Below are 14,496 nucleotides of genomic sequence, written 5' to 3' on the forward strand. Positions count from 1 at the left end.
TCTGGAGGTATTTCCATCCCTGGTTTCAAGCCATATTACAGAGCAATAGTAATGAGAGAAAAAAAAACTGCATAGTGCTGGCAGAGAAATAGACTAGTTGATCAATAAAGTTGAATCCAAGACCCAAAATAAATCCACATACCTACAGGCACCTTATTTTTCACATGGGGGCCAAAACCATACAATGGAAAAAAGAAAGCATCTTCAACAAATGATGTTGGTCTTACTGGGTGTCTAATGTAGAAAAATGCAAAATCCATATTTATCACTTTGCACAAAACTCAAGTCTAAGTGGATCAAAGACCTCAACATAAAACAAGACACACTAAGTCTTTTAGAATAGAAATTGGGGATCAGCCTTGAGCTCATTGGCACAGGAGACAACTTCCTGAACAGAACACCAACAGCTCAGGCTCTAAGATCAACAATCAATAAATGAAACCTCTTGAAACTGAAAAGCTTCTGTAAGGCAAAGGACACTGTCAGCAGGACAAAACAGCAGCCAACAGATTGGGAAATGATCTTTACCAACCCGACATCCAACAAAGGGCAGAGGGGAGGTACAGAGCTAAAACAGAATTTTCAACAGAGAAATCTCAAATGGCCAAGAAGCTCTTAAAGAGAAGCTCAACGTCTTTGGTCACCAGGGAAATGCAAATCAAAATCACTCTGGGATCTCATCTTACACCAGTCAAAATGGCTAAGAACTCAAAAACTCAGGTGACGGCACATGCTGGCAAGGATGTGGAGAAAGGGGAACACTCTCCTTTGCTGGTGGGAATGCAAACTTGTACAACCACTTTGGAAATCAATCTGGTGATTCCTCAGAAAATTGGCAATAGTGCTACCTCAAGACCCAGCTATACCCCTCCTGGGCATATACCTAAAAGATGCTCTACCAAACAAGGACATTTACTCAACTATGTTCATAGCAGCTTTATTCATAACAGCCAGAACCTGGCAACAACCTGGATGTTCTTTAGCCAAAAAATGGATACAGAAATTATGGTACATTTACACAATGGAATACTTCTCAGCTATATAAAAAAAAAATGAATCATGCAATTTGCAGGCAAATAGATGGAACTAGAAAAGATCATCCTGAGTGAGTTAACCCAGAACCTGAAAGACACACATGGTATATACTCACTTATAAGCAGGTATTAGCCACATAATACAGGATAACCACACTACAATTCACAGACCCAAAGAAGCTAAGTAACAAGGAGGATGCTAGGGAGAATCCTTGAATCTCACTCAGAGGGGGAAGTAGAAACAGGCATCAGAGGAGAGGGAACAAGGTAGGAGAGAGCAAACCCCTGACACCATAAACGATGCTCTGCTATGCTTGCAGACAGGAGCCTAGCATTGTTGTCCTCTGAGAGGCTCCGCCCAGCAGTGGACCCAAACAGATGCTGAGACTCACAGCCAAACATTGGGAGAACTGTAGGGAGTCTAGTGGAAAAGTGAGGGGAAGAATAGAAGGACCTGGAAGAGACAGGAGCTCCACAAGAAGACCAACAGAGCCGACTAACCAGGGGGAGCTTGAGGAGAGTGAAGCAGGAACCATGCATGGACTGGGCCTCGGCCCCCTTATACAGAGGTAGCCAATGGGCAGCTCACACTTCATGGGGACCTACCAGAGAGGGGACTGCGGCTTGTCTCTGACATGGACTGTCTTGCCTGCTTTTTGACCTTGGCAGCGATGCCTTGCCAGGCCACAGAAGAAAGGGATGTGCTCAATCCTGACGCAACCTGATGAGCTGGGGTGGGTGGGGGCTCCCCTTTTCTAAGGACTAGGGAAGGGGAGACGGAGGAAGAGGGAGAGAGGGTAGAACTGGGAGGAGAAGAGGAAGGGGACTCTGAAAGGAATGTAAAGTGAATAAACAAACAAACACACATAAATAAATAAATGAAACAGAACAGCAAGAAAATAAATTTTAAAAAGAAAGGAAGGAAGGAAGAAAGAAAAGAAAGAAAGAAAGAAAGAAAGAAAGAAAGAAAGAAAGAAAATGTTTGGTCATTTCACTGACCTCAAACAGCAATGGCAGAAAACACAGAAGTGGCAACAACCCCCTGCATCCCCTGAGCCCCTGGCCCCCCGACCCCCCCAAACACACACAATCCATTTCAGTAACCCTGAGGCATAACAAATGTAGACCAATGGCTCAAATACCAAGAATAACTGGGCTGTTGGATACTTTTACTTTATATTTAGAAACAATTTCAAATTTATGGAAAACTTTATATAAAACAGTACCCCTCTATCCATTTCCCAGTTTGTCGGTGGCTCCCATGAGGTCCCATTTGCTTTAGCATTTTTTGGTATCGACAAGCATGGATCTTTGTAAGCTGTCTGAGAGTAAGCTGCATACACTGGGCCTTCCCACCTTAAATGGGCTCCCTGAGAACAGAGAGAGCCTCTCAGGTAACTCTAAGTCTGACCACCACTAAATTTAATGTCAATACATTCACCCAATCTACGATCTACATTCTTCTGTTTCATTTTTCCAACTCTCTCCCTTTAACTCTCCGTCCTCCTTCTGCTCCTCCCTCTCTCTCCCTGCCATCTCTCTCTTTTTTAAATATATTTTTAGATTTATTATATATTCCACCTGCATGTACACCTGCAGGCCAGAAGAGGGCATCCGATCACATTATAGATGGTTGTGAGCCACCATGTGATTGCTGGGAATTGAACTCAGGACCTCGAGAAGAGCAGACAGTGCTCTTAACCTCTGAGCCATCTCTCCAGCCACCCCCCTCACCCCCACCCCCACCCCCACCACCTTCTCTCTTAAATAGAGTCTCAGAGATCTGCCCCCATATCTTTGAGTTTGGGATAAAGGCATGTACTACCTTTCCTGGCCTCCCTGTCGCTCTTCAGAGCACGGCTTCTCTCCAGGGGCAGAGTATTTCTAGGCTCTGGTACCGACACTGCTCTCCACTGCCTGTAGTCGTGGGGACTCCTACAGCCTTTGCTTTTCTTTCCTGACAGTGCATTTCTGAAGGGTAGACCTGATGTCCCAGTTTTAAGTAGAGCTGCCCTCACCTGAAGTTCATCCCTCGCTTCCTGCTCATCTGCGCTGCCCAGCTGAACAAGTGCAGCGACATTCAAGGCCCTTTCTTGATGACGCTCATAGAGCACAGGGCAAGGCATTTCTCTACTACATAGCATTACTGCACACCTCCGCAGCAAGTCAGAAGTCTATGAAGAGATCATGGAAGACTGTGCCCAGATTCTGACATCATGGCAAACTTCCCCCTCGGCCTTAACATCCCTCAGTGACTTTCCTGTATTAGTGCTCACGGCAGTGTCTGCAAACGATTTCCTTTCTCCATTCCTCCACAGTTATCAGTCCTTTGGGCAGGAGTCTTCCTTCCCTTCATGATAATTTCGTCATCCCTATGGATTTAACGTCCCTATTTTCTCTGGTGGCTCACAACTCACCACAGGGCTTCAGTGCTTAGATACTCAGTTTGTGTCCAATGTGATCCCTGAGCCCCTCAGTATCTGCTCACTGCGTCCCTTTCACAACAGCTTAGTTGGCAGCGTGATAACACACTACATATTTCTGTTGTACACACGAGGCCTAATGCTGGAGCCAGCCACTTCTTTGAGGACTCCTGGCTCCCTCTATGAGCAAGGTGCTGAAGACCATGAACTGTGCTCATGGCCACGGTGTTTTGGCCTTCGGGCCCTTCCAACAGCCAGTGTCCAATAATACCTGGCAGGAGTGAACTGGTCAGAGCGTGTCCATCAGAGATGAACGTTCAGAAAATCAATTTTATCTAAACCAGTGTTATAAAACATAGATCTGTTTTCGCACTGGAACAAAGAGTACGAGAGTTCAAGCCAAGAGAAGGAAATCGATACAGTCGAGGTGAAAGAATATGGTGAGTCACTGTGCAGAAGGGCTCCTCTCAGGACAAAGGTTTCAACGCTGGATCCTGGCCCAGGCGACCTGGTTCTCATCTTGGACAGTAAGACTAGATTGTTGTAACTAGAAAAGTGTGCCATGCCCTGTCTGGGACGTGTTATATCCTTGGGGAGCTACTTGAACTCTTCCCTTGTCTTTGTGTGACACCCCAGAATGCTCCACAGCCTGGGACCCTCCCTGAGGGTGACTCTATTGTAGCGCTGGCACCAAGGAGCACAATCTCACCTGCTGACTTAAAAGCAAAACAAAGAAAAACATTTTAGTGGGCCTGGGAGGTTGCTTGGTCAGGGAAAAAAAAAAAGGCTTGCTTAAAAGCACAAGAGTTCCGTCCCTACGACTCTTGGGGTGTGGAGGTGCACAGTTGTAATTTTAACACTGAGGTGGATCCATGGGAGTTCACTGGTCAGCCAGCCTATCCTATCTGATGAATTCCAGACAGTGAGAGACCCTGTGTCAAAAAATGAGATGTGAGTTCCAGACCTGCTGAGGATACACAGACAGACCCTTTCTCTAAATAAATAAGTAAATAAATGAATAAGAAAAATCAAGGTGAATGGTGCCTGAAAAACAATTCCCAAGGTTGACCTTTGGCCTCCACATACCTACACACACACACACACACACACACACACACACACATGAGCACACATACATACATGTACCCCCCAAACACGTGTATGTGAATACACAACCATTTACTGTGAACCTTTTCAAATATACAAAAACATGGAAGAGCCTCGTGTGGCCATGGCTGACATTCTTATTCCATCACTTCCCTTGCTCCCCAACACTCTCAGCAAGAAAAATTTAAAGCAAATTATAAACACATGCCGTCATTCACCTCACTTATCAATCATATCCAACACATTTTAAGTGATGATACAGTCACCCACCATGGTCTAATAGTATCTAGCTGGTGCTTAGTTCTCTCCAGTTATCTTATAAAGGCATTTTCATGCTTTGCCTAAGTGAAGGTGCAGATAAACAAGACACGCACGCAATGTACTTAAGGTCCCACCCCTCCCCAGGACAGAGTTTCTCTGTGTGGTCCTGGCTGTTCTAGTGCTTGCTCTGTAGACAGGCTGGCCTCAGATTCAGACTCCCAACTGTCTCTGCTACCCAAGGGCAACGTCTGTTTCTTTTCCTTTAATGTCCTTTTCTTGTTGGAGTATCTGGATGGCATTATAGGACTTGCTACATTGTGATACTTAGCTCTTAACATGTGAGGACCATTTAGTATCCTCTGAGCCAGTGAGTGGCAAAGGTAGTAGTGATTCAGCAATTAGTATAAGAGTATAAGAGGAAGGGCACATTCCCAGGTGCCATTTAGCAGGCAACAAAAGTCCAAAGCCAAGCGAGAAGGGAGGAGAAGAAAGCAGACTGTAATTCTAACCACAGAAAGCACTGTTGGGAATTCAACATTCAACATAAAGTCACTTCACCAGGGAGTAGGGAGGCTGGGCAGCAACCAATGAGTTGGTGCTATTTGTTGAAGGAAAACCAAAGACCTGTTTTCCAAATGTGTGGAAGCTGTTTACAGAGTTTCCACAATCTTTCAGCATCTGCCTCTGTGCCATTACCTTTGCTGAACTGTGTGTGCTTTGTCAACAGACAACAGCCACGGTTACATTAGTCTCACCATGGAAAAACCCTCAGCTCCTTGTCTTTCAAAAACAAACAAACAAACAAACAAACAAACAAATAAAGCACTTGTGAAAATCACTCTCTGTTCAGTTTACAGATTTACCTTAATCTTTTTATTTCACATCTGAATATAAGTGACTGAAATCCACAGGCATAAAGAGGACAAGGAGGCAGGAAGTCACACACAGGAAGATGAAGCCAACTCAATCCTCATGATGTGGCATCCGGGAGAAGATGTGCACCTTCTCTCCTGGAGTTATAGCAAATAGATTTTTTTAAAAAACAGTCTGGGAGGCTGGAAGACTGATATCAAGCTTTCAGAAAGACCTGAAGGAATATCTCCCGCTTTCAGCAGCTAGCATTGGTGTGAACACTTGGTGTTCGAGCCTCTCCAGTGACTGCTTTTGTTGTAAAGTTGTATTTGCATGTCAGCCTTCAGCTTCAGTGATTACTTTCTTATAAATCGCTGATTTTATTGGATCAGGAGCCCATCCTACTCTAGCTTGGCCTAATCTTAACCCTCTTTCCAAATAAAGGCTAGGAGTTAAGACTTCACTATCTTGGGGGTATGGTATAGTTCATCACTAACACTTTCTCTCATAAATGGGTTCAATATAGCCTAAGCATCAGCATGCAGGTCCAAATGAAGCCAGATCACCAAGCTTCTTTCTATCTGTAGTTGAGTGGCACTCTCCTTGGAAGTGGCACATCGAGGCTCAATCTCTGGCCTGGCCAGGATCAATGTATGAGATAACTTCCTGTAATCCAGGTTAGGGGGCCTGAAGCGAGGTTGCTAATAAACAGCATAAAACTCCTTGGCACTGGAAAACAAATGAGGGATGCAAACCAGGCACCAAGAAGCTTGCTACCCAGGATGCAAATCGGCAGGAGCTCAGGCTTGTTAGATCTCAGCAGGTCACTTGGCTTTTCTGAACTAAAACCCTGACCAACAAATTGAACCCTTGTGAACTGGAACTCTCACTGATACGGGACTAATCCTTCTATCAAAGGTCTATAGGGTTGTGCAGGAAACTGGATAAATAAGTAACTATCACACTGATAAGGAGCAGCAAGGAAACAACCAATACCAAATGCCTTCAACTGACCCTTGACTTAAAACACCCTCTCAAAGCTGAGTTGTTGCTTTTTGCACAGTGGCCCAACAAGGTTCCCCTACAAGTATCTTGAAGTTAGAGGTTCATCAGAGATGCTGGTTGAAGAGTATCCTAAAAATATCATAGAGGTCAACACTCGAGGTCTTTGATTTTTGGACTATGTTATACTCGCACACCACAGAGGCTTTCAATTATGCATAGGTCTCTAAACCCCATGCCCTCCCTTCTGTAGCTGCACTCTATAATTCTTAACCTAAAATGAGATTTATGAATGACAAAACAGGATTGCTAAAAGAATCACCATAATGACCTCAAATCAAAGGAAAAATGAAACAATGTCTAACTAAGCAACAGCATTGATGTTATTATGTAAACACTGAGACTAAGTGCAGGCCAAAAGCATAGAAAGTTAGCTGAGGAGGAGACTTCACCTGCTCGTTACACAGAAGTTGTCTGTGCTGGATGAGAGTTTAATGATGGGGTCTTCTCCCATCCTTCAGAAGTAACCGTCATGCTCCTGGACGTGAGCCCAGGGACACACCAAACGCCCCTACTCATACTAGATCACTGTACCTTCTTAAAAAATGCCTCTGCTAGCCGGGCGTGGTGGCGCACGCCTTTAATCCCAGCACTCGGGAGGCAGAGGCAGGCAGGTCGCTGTGAGTTCGAGGCCAGCCTGGACTACAAAGGGAGTCCAGGACAGCCAAGGCTACACAGAGAAACCCTGTCTCAAAAAAAAAAAAAATGCCTCTGCTTCCCAAGTGCTGGGACTAAAGGCATGGGCCACCACGCTTGGCTCCACTGTATCTTTTATTTAAAATGTTTTTTGGAGTTTCTCTGTGTAGCTTGGCTGTCCTGGACTTACTTTGTAGACCAGGCTGGTCTAGAACTCATAAAGCTCCACCTGCCTCTGCCTCCCTGAGTGCTGGGATTACAGGTATGTGCCATCACACCTGTCTAGACTACTAGATTTTATAAATTATTTTATTTTTACTGCACATGCAAAGTTTCTACCTCTGATGGGAATGTAATGGTTTAGCGACCAAAGACTTTATTTTTCATTACATTCATCGACATGTAAATATCAAGTTATCCCTTCAAATCGGATTGTATTAGAGTGCTTTATTTTTCAAACCAGCTGAGTTACTGAACTGAGCTTTAAAAAAAAAATTCATCAAATTTTGTCTTGGAATTAGGATGAGATTCCTAACAATTTCTGAAATGGCTCTAAACACACTGCTGGGTGAACCCCTTCTGGAAGGCGCGTTACCACACGACTACTCACCACAGACACGGTCCCAGTGACGGAGCCAAATGTAGATTTCACCCAAGCCCAGCTTAGGGAAGCTGTGCGTTTCCGGGGCTTACTTTCAGGAGCATGTGTAAAGGGTTACTTCTGGAGGATGAAAGACCCTGAAACAGCCCCATCATTGAAAAGTCTCACATGGCATGGATGGCTTCTGTGCACCTGCGTGGATAGGGTGCCCTTCTTCAGTTAACTTTCTATGCTTCTACACACTTTAGCATTTCCTGAGACTTGCTGCAGCTGTGTCAGAGTTGCATGCAGCTGGGAGAACGTGTAGACAGGAGTCTGGGCTCCTAAGAGGGAATACCAACAGGTCTGATCTCTAGTCTCCTGTGGGTAGATGCTGTTGTTGGCTGTTGGCTCAGAGGACAGCATTACACCACATACGAACTGAGGCGCTGCGCTAGTCTCAGCGTTGACCATTATAAATCAAAGCAGCGGTCAGCTCCGAAAGTGTTCCAGATGCTCCGTGTCCTACACAGTAGCCACAGTCTCCCAAGATTTAATTCTTCATGTAAAAATAAATGAACATGAATCTCACCAACATGAAAGTTTGTTTTCATCTTTAATAAATGATAAAGTATACGTATACCAAAGAATTGGGGGGGGGCAGATTTTGAGACAGGGTTTCTCTGTACAGGCTTGGCTGTCCTGGACTCGCTTTGTAGACCAGGCTGTCCTCGAACTCACAGCAATCCTCTTGGCTCTGCCTCCCAAGTGCTGGGATTAAAAATCATTTTTACTTAAATTTTTTTTTCTTTTTGAGACATGGTTTTGTATAGCCTTGGCTGTCCTGGCTGTCCTTGAACTCTCAGCGATCCACCTGCCTCTGCCTCCCAAGTGCTGGGATGACAGGCATGTGTCACCACTGCCGGCTAAAATAAATTTCTTCAATGTTTCACTAATATGCCTATTTCTTATAGCTATATGCCTAGCCTGATATAACATTCTCAGCTCAAGGGAGCCACAAGTAGAAAAAGATCAAGTCTATTGCTAGAAAAAGCCAATGCATGAACCACTGAGGGTGAGAGATTGAAGCCCCCGCTGAGGGACCGAAGCTGTGAGGAGATTGGCAGAGTCACAGGGGAGCTGAAGGCCTCAGGTTTCCAAGGCTCCTTCCCAACCTGTTCTTAATCATGGCAGCTTATTTGTAATAGCCAGAAGCTGGAAACAACCCAGATGCCCCTCAACCAAAGAGTGGACAAAGAAGCCGTGGAACACCACACAGCTATTAAGAACAAGGACATCATGAAATTTGCAGGCAAATGGATGGAACTAGAAAAGACCATCCTGAGTGAAGTAACCCAGGCCCAGAGAGACACACATGGTATATACTCATTTATGAGCAGATATTAACCATATGGTACAGGATAGCCACAGTACAATTCACAGACTCAAAGCTAAGTAACAAGGAGGACCCAAGGAAGGATGCTAGAGTCTCACTGAGGAGGAGAAACAGAATAGGCAGAGGAAGTGCTCAAAGAGAGGGAAGCAGAGAGGAGAGGGAGCGCTGAGGGAAATAATGGTGGGGATCCGATGTGGGGAAAGCGAGGGAGGGGGCAGGAGGACAGAGGGCTTGCAGAAAGCAGGGAAACCACGGCTGGGACATCACTGTGACAGGCTGGAGACCTGCGACAGGATAGGCTCCAGGGAGGTGATGGGGTGACTCTAGCTGAGGCCTCTACTAGGGGTGGACATGCAGACTGAAGAGGACACCCTCCAGCCAGACAGGACTCCTAGTAGAGGGAGGGGAACACCAACCTACACAAACCTCGACCCAAAATTTACCCTGCCTACAAGATGTGCAGGGATAAAGAAAAATCAGAGATTGAGGGACTGTCCAACTAATGCCTGGCCACACCATGCAAGAGAGCCAGTTCCCGACACTATTAACAACACTCTACTTACTATGCTTGCAGATGGGAGACTAGCATCTGAGAGGCTCCACCCAGCAATGGATCAAAATGGATGCTGAGAGTCACAGCCAAATACGGGGCAGGAAGAGTGGAAAGAAGGATAGAAGGACCCAGACAGGACAAGAACTCTGTAAGAAGACCAACAGAGCCAACTGACTTGGGCCCAGGGCAGCTTGCAGAGACTGAAGTACCAACCAAAGACCATGTATGCACTGGACCTAGACCCCCTGCACAGATGTACCTGATGGGCAGCTCAGGCTTCGTGTGGGCTCCCCAATAAGGGGAGTGGGGGCTGTCTCTGAAAAGGATGCATGGTAGAGGATTGCTGGGATGGGTGGGTGGTGTCTTCTTTTTTCTGAGGGGAGGGGAGGGAGGATACCAGGAATAGGGAGGAAGGGATGAAAAGAGGGAGGAGGCTGCAATTGGGGTGTAAAGTGAACAAATAAATTAACTAATTAAAAAAGAAAACCAAGCAGGAAAAGAATCTGCAGGTTCAAATCCAGGGAGATAAGAATAATTGTAATATGCTTATTGCTCAGATTATTTTTATAAAACTCTTAGCCTGGCTATCACACAAATAATTGAGACTCTTTTATGTTTGTTTATAAGGCTTTACAACACAATTTTGAACAGCTTAAATCTGTTCTTAGCCTTCCTTGTTATCCTGACTCCATCTTTACCAAAATCCCCAAGTTAACTTGCTTCCTTTAGGTCTTTCTTTGCTCCAGCTGAATCCTGAATCTTCCTCATCTCTCCCGCAGCTCTGCCTATGGCTAAATCCCCTACTTCCTCTTCTAACTCCTCCTCCCCTGGCTGGCAGGAAGTCCAGCCCTGTTCTCTCCCCTGCTAAGAGACTGGCTTTAAGCTGCTTTATTTGGCATACAAGGGAACAATTGGTGGTGGGGGGGGTAGAGTTTATATAACATTGAGTCTCAGAACAAAACTTGAAACCAGATAGATGTGGGGGAGGGGGAAATGGAAATCAGCATTTGAATTACACAATAACCCTGTACCAACAGCTTGTCATGCAAACAAGAGAACCTGAGTTAAATCCCCAGAATCCACTTTTTTTAAGAAAAGGAAGGTGAAGCCAAGCCTGTAATCCTAGCCCAGTAAAAACACCTCCACCTAAACCGTGCTGAGCAGAGACCACAGCATAGCATGGGATTGTGTCCTAAAATCTAGAGATTTCCAATCAACAAAGTGTGGCACTCACTCTCCGTCGGCAGCTGAAGCCCTGCCGCTTGCTTGGCCTTTGTACCTGTTTGTCTTCTATTCCCTTGCTTCCTGTAAGGACACTGAAAGCCTAGGTCCAGATGACAGAGCCGGAAAGCCCCAGAAACCTGTTCCACAGTGTCTAGATCCTGTGTGTAAACAATATCACACAGCAATGTCCCTCTGGACCATGGCCACAAAGCCCCCACCAGAGTGGAAACATAAATTGTCATCGTCCTTTTCTTCTTCTTCTTCTTCTTCTTCTTCTTCTTCTTCTTCTTCTTCTTCTTCTTCTTCTTCTTCCTCCTCCTCCTCCTCCTCCTCCTCCTCCTCCTCCTCCTCTTCTTCTCCTTCTTTCTCCCCCTCCTCCTTCTACTTTATCTTTTCTTCTCTCTTTTTGAGATAGGCTGTCATAGCTTCCAGGATGCCCTCAAACTCACTATGGAGCTAAGGATGTCTTTGGATTTCTGATCCTCCTGCTTCTGCCCCTGCAGTGCTGGGATTACGAGCTTGTGCTACCGCCAGGCCCTGTTTAGGTGGTACTAAGAATCAAACCCATGGCTTTGTGTATGCTGGCAACTACATCCTCAGCTCAGCCTTTCTGATTTAAAAAGCTAATTAAGTTTAAAACAAACAAACAAAATAAACAGTCTCTGCAACGCCTTGCTGTGAATACCCGGCCTCCTATCAGGCTCAGCCCTTGTGGTAGGGTGAGCTCTGTCCCTCCCTGCAGTCGGCAGGTAGAGCTCCTACTTGCTCTCCACCCAGGCCCCATAACTCAGACTATGGCCTGGTTAGGAAAGAGGCTCGACCGGGGCATGATGAAGCTAAGATGAAGTCATTCTGGTGTGGCAGACTCTAAGTACAATCAGCATGTTTAGTAAAAAGAGATTTGGGGGCTGGCAACTGGGCTTAGTGGTTAAAACTACTGTTTGCTCTTCTAGAGGATCTGGGTTCAATCCCCAGTATGTCCATGGTGGCTCAGAACCATCTCTAATTCCAGTTCCAGACCTGATGCTGCCTTTTGGCCTCCACAGGCACCAGGCAACCATCTTCTCCACATGTACATGTGCAGGCAAAACACGCACACACATAAAATAGCTCTTAAGAGAGAAATTTTTTAAAAGATTGATTTATTATATATACAGTGTTCTGCCCGCATGTGCGACTTCCTGCCACAAGAAGGCACTGGATGGATCTCATTACAGATGACTGTGAGCCACCATGTGGTTGCTGGGAATTGAACTCAGGACTTCTGGAAGAGCAGATGGTGCTCGTAACCTCTGAGCCATCTCTCCAGCCCTTAAGTGAGAAATCTAAAGGCAGATGCACCTCCAGTAAGAATGCCATGCAAAGTTACAGCCAGAATGAGGTACCAGCTACCACTGGCGCTGGGAGAAGCCCAGAGGAGATTCTCCCTCCAGCTCTCCGAAGGAAGGTACCCTTGAGACATGTGGGCCTGGACTTTAACCTCAACAGTTGCGAGGAACACAGTTCAGCAGCTCGAATCGCTCACTCTGTGATGCTTTGCGACATCAGTCCTAGCAAACCAGAGCACTTATTTTGAACATTGTCTACCTAATACGTCACAACAAGTTATCAGTGTTTAATATATAATCCACAATGACAGCAATGCCTTATCTCAGCACTTACATTTTGTGTTTAAAAGAACAGAAAATTTCTTTCTATCAGAACTTTCATCCTTGTAAATTCTACCTTTTGTTTTGTTTTTGCTTAAGTTAAATGCAACATAGAGCCATAAGTTTAAACACAAATATTCAGAAGGCAATTTGACATTATGAACATTTATTGAAACGAAGTCAGTAGGTTCCTACCTAAGGCTTATGACCTCCACAGCGATGGGCTTTTAGCCAGGTTTACAGTACCAGACATACAATTCTTCCTGTGTAGCAGGCTGTAGATCCAATCAGAAAGTGGTTGGTTACCACCATAAACATTAATGCCACTATTACACCAACTGGAACAAGTTGCCTAAGTAGCCAATATTATATAGCATGCAGGGCCCAGCACTGGGCAAGACTACTTGGTACCTTCTCCCTCGTCAGCGGCCTGCATAGTGCCCTTAGCACTGTGTAAGCTAGGCAGCAAAAAGAGTTTCCTGGTTCTTTTGAGACTTATTATTCCATGTCCTGCAACAAAGTGAGTGGTATCTTTAGCATGGGGGGGGGGGGTTACCAGTAAGATATAACGGGCACCCAAGACCAATCGCAGTAGCCTGTGCTGTTCTGGATGCCTCAGGGACTCCGCCTGTAGGACCTTCTTCTCACCATCTGGTTCTTCTCTGGGTACCAGCCAGTGAGAAATAAAAAATGCCCAATAAAACCAGCCAGCCGCAGTGACTGCCACTTAACAGCCCACGTCCAAATCCATATCCATATGTAGACACCAGCTGTTCCTTTGACCTCGAAAGGACTTCCTTGACCCCAGGAAAGTAGACAGTGATGTGACTCAGACTCACAGTTAGTCCCTCACGTATCTCGCTGAATTCATTTGGCAAGTAGAACAAGTCTTGTTACTTATCAACTATTTTATTGCCATGTGCTTCATCCCACTGGCGACTCCGCGTTGTTAAGGAGGTGGGTCCCGGCTGCCATTCTGACTTTCATGATTGCGTGAAATGATTTGCAATGGGGTTTTCAACCATATCAACCCCTGGAATCAGTGGTTCCCAACCTCCCTGCGGCTGCAGCCCTTTAATACAGTTCCTCATGCTGCGGGGACCCCCCACCCAACCCTTTACTACAGCTCCTCGTGCTGCGGGGACCCTCCCAACCCTTTACTACAGCTCCTCGTGCTGCGGGGACCCTCCCAACCCTTTATTACAGCTCCTCGTGCTGCGGGGACCCTCCCAACCCTTTATTACAGCTCCTCGTGCTGCGGGGACCCCCCACCCAACCCTTTAATACAGCTCCTCATGCTGCGGGGACCCCCCCCCCAACCCTTTAATACAGCTCCTCGTGCTGCGGGGACCCCCCACCCAACCCTTTACTACAGCTCCTCGTGCTGCGGGGACCCCCCACCCAACCCTTTAATACAGCTCCTCATGCTGCGGGGACCCCCCACCCAACCCTTTACTACAGCTCCTCGTGCTGGGGGGACCCCACCCAACCCTTTAATACAGCTCCTCATGCTGCGGGGACCCCCCACCCAACCCTTTAATACAGCTCCTCGTGCTGCGGGGACCCCCCACCCAATCCTTTAATACAGCTCCTCGTGCTGCGGGGACCCCACCCAACCCTTTACTACAGCTCCTCGTGCTGGGGGGACCCCACCCAACCCTTTACTACAGCTCCTCGTGCTGCGGGGACCCCCCACCCAACCCTTTAATACAGCTCCTC

The 14,496-nt window shown here is 46.2% G+C and overlaps 1 long non-coding RNA gene across 1 annotated transcript in view; it reads left to right on the forward strand.

Annotated features, from left to right (window-relative positions):
* LOC311595897 overlaps positions 1 to 10,257 on the forward strand; it is a 21,985-nt gene extending 11,728 nt beyond the window's left edge. Inside the window, exon 4 of the long non-coding RNA XR_014778605.1 lies at positions 9,926 to 10,257. This is a non-coding gene — a long non-coding RNA (uncharacterized lncRNA). The remainder of the gene's footprint in view (positions 1 to 9,925) is intronic.
* The last annotated feature ends 4,239 nt before the right edge of the window (positions 10,258 to 14,496 follow it).

Source organism: Acomys minous, assembly GCF_964271855.1.
Source record: "Acomys minous genome assembly, chromosome: 4".
Lineage (NCBI taxonomy): Eukaryota > Metazoa > Chordata > Mammalia > Rodentia > Muridae > Acomys > Acomys minous.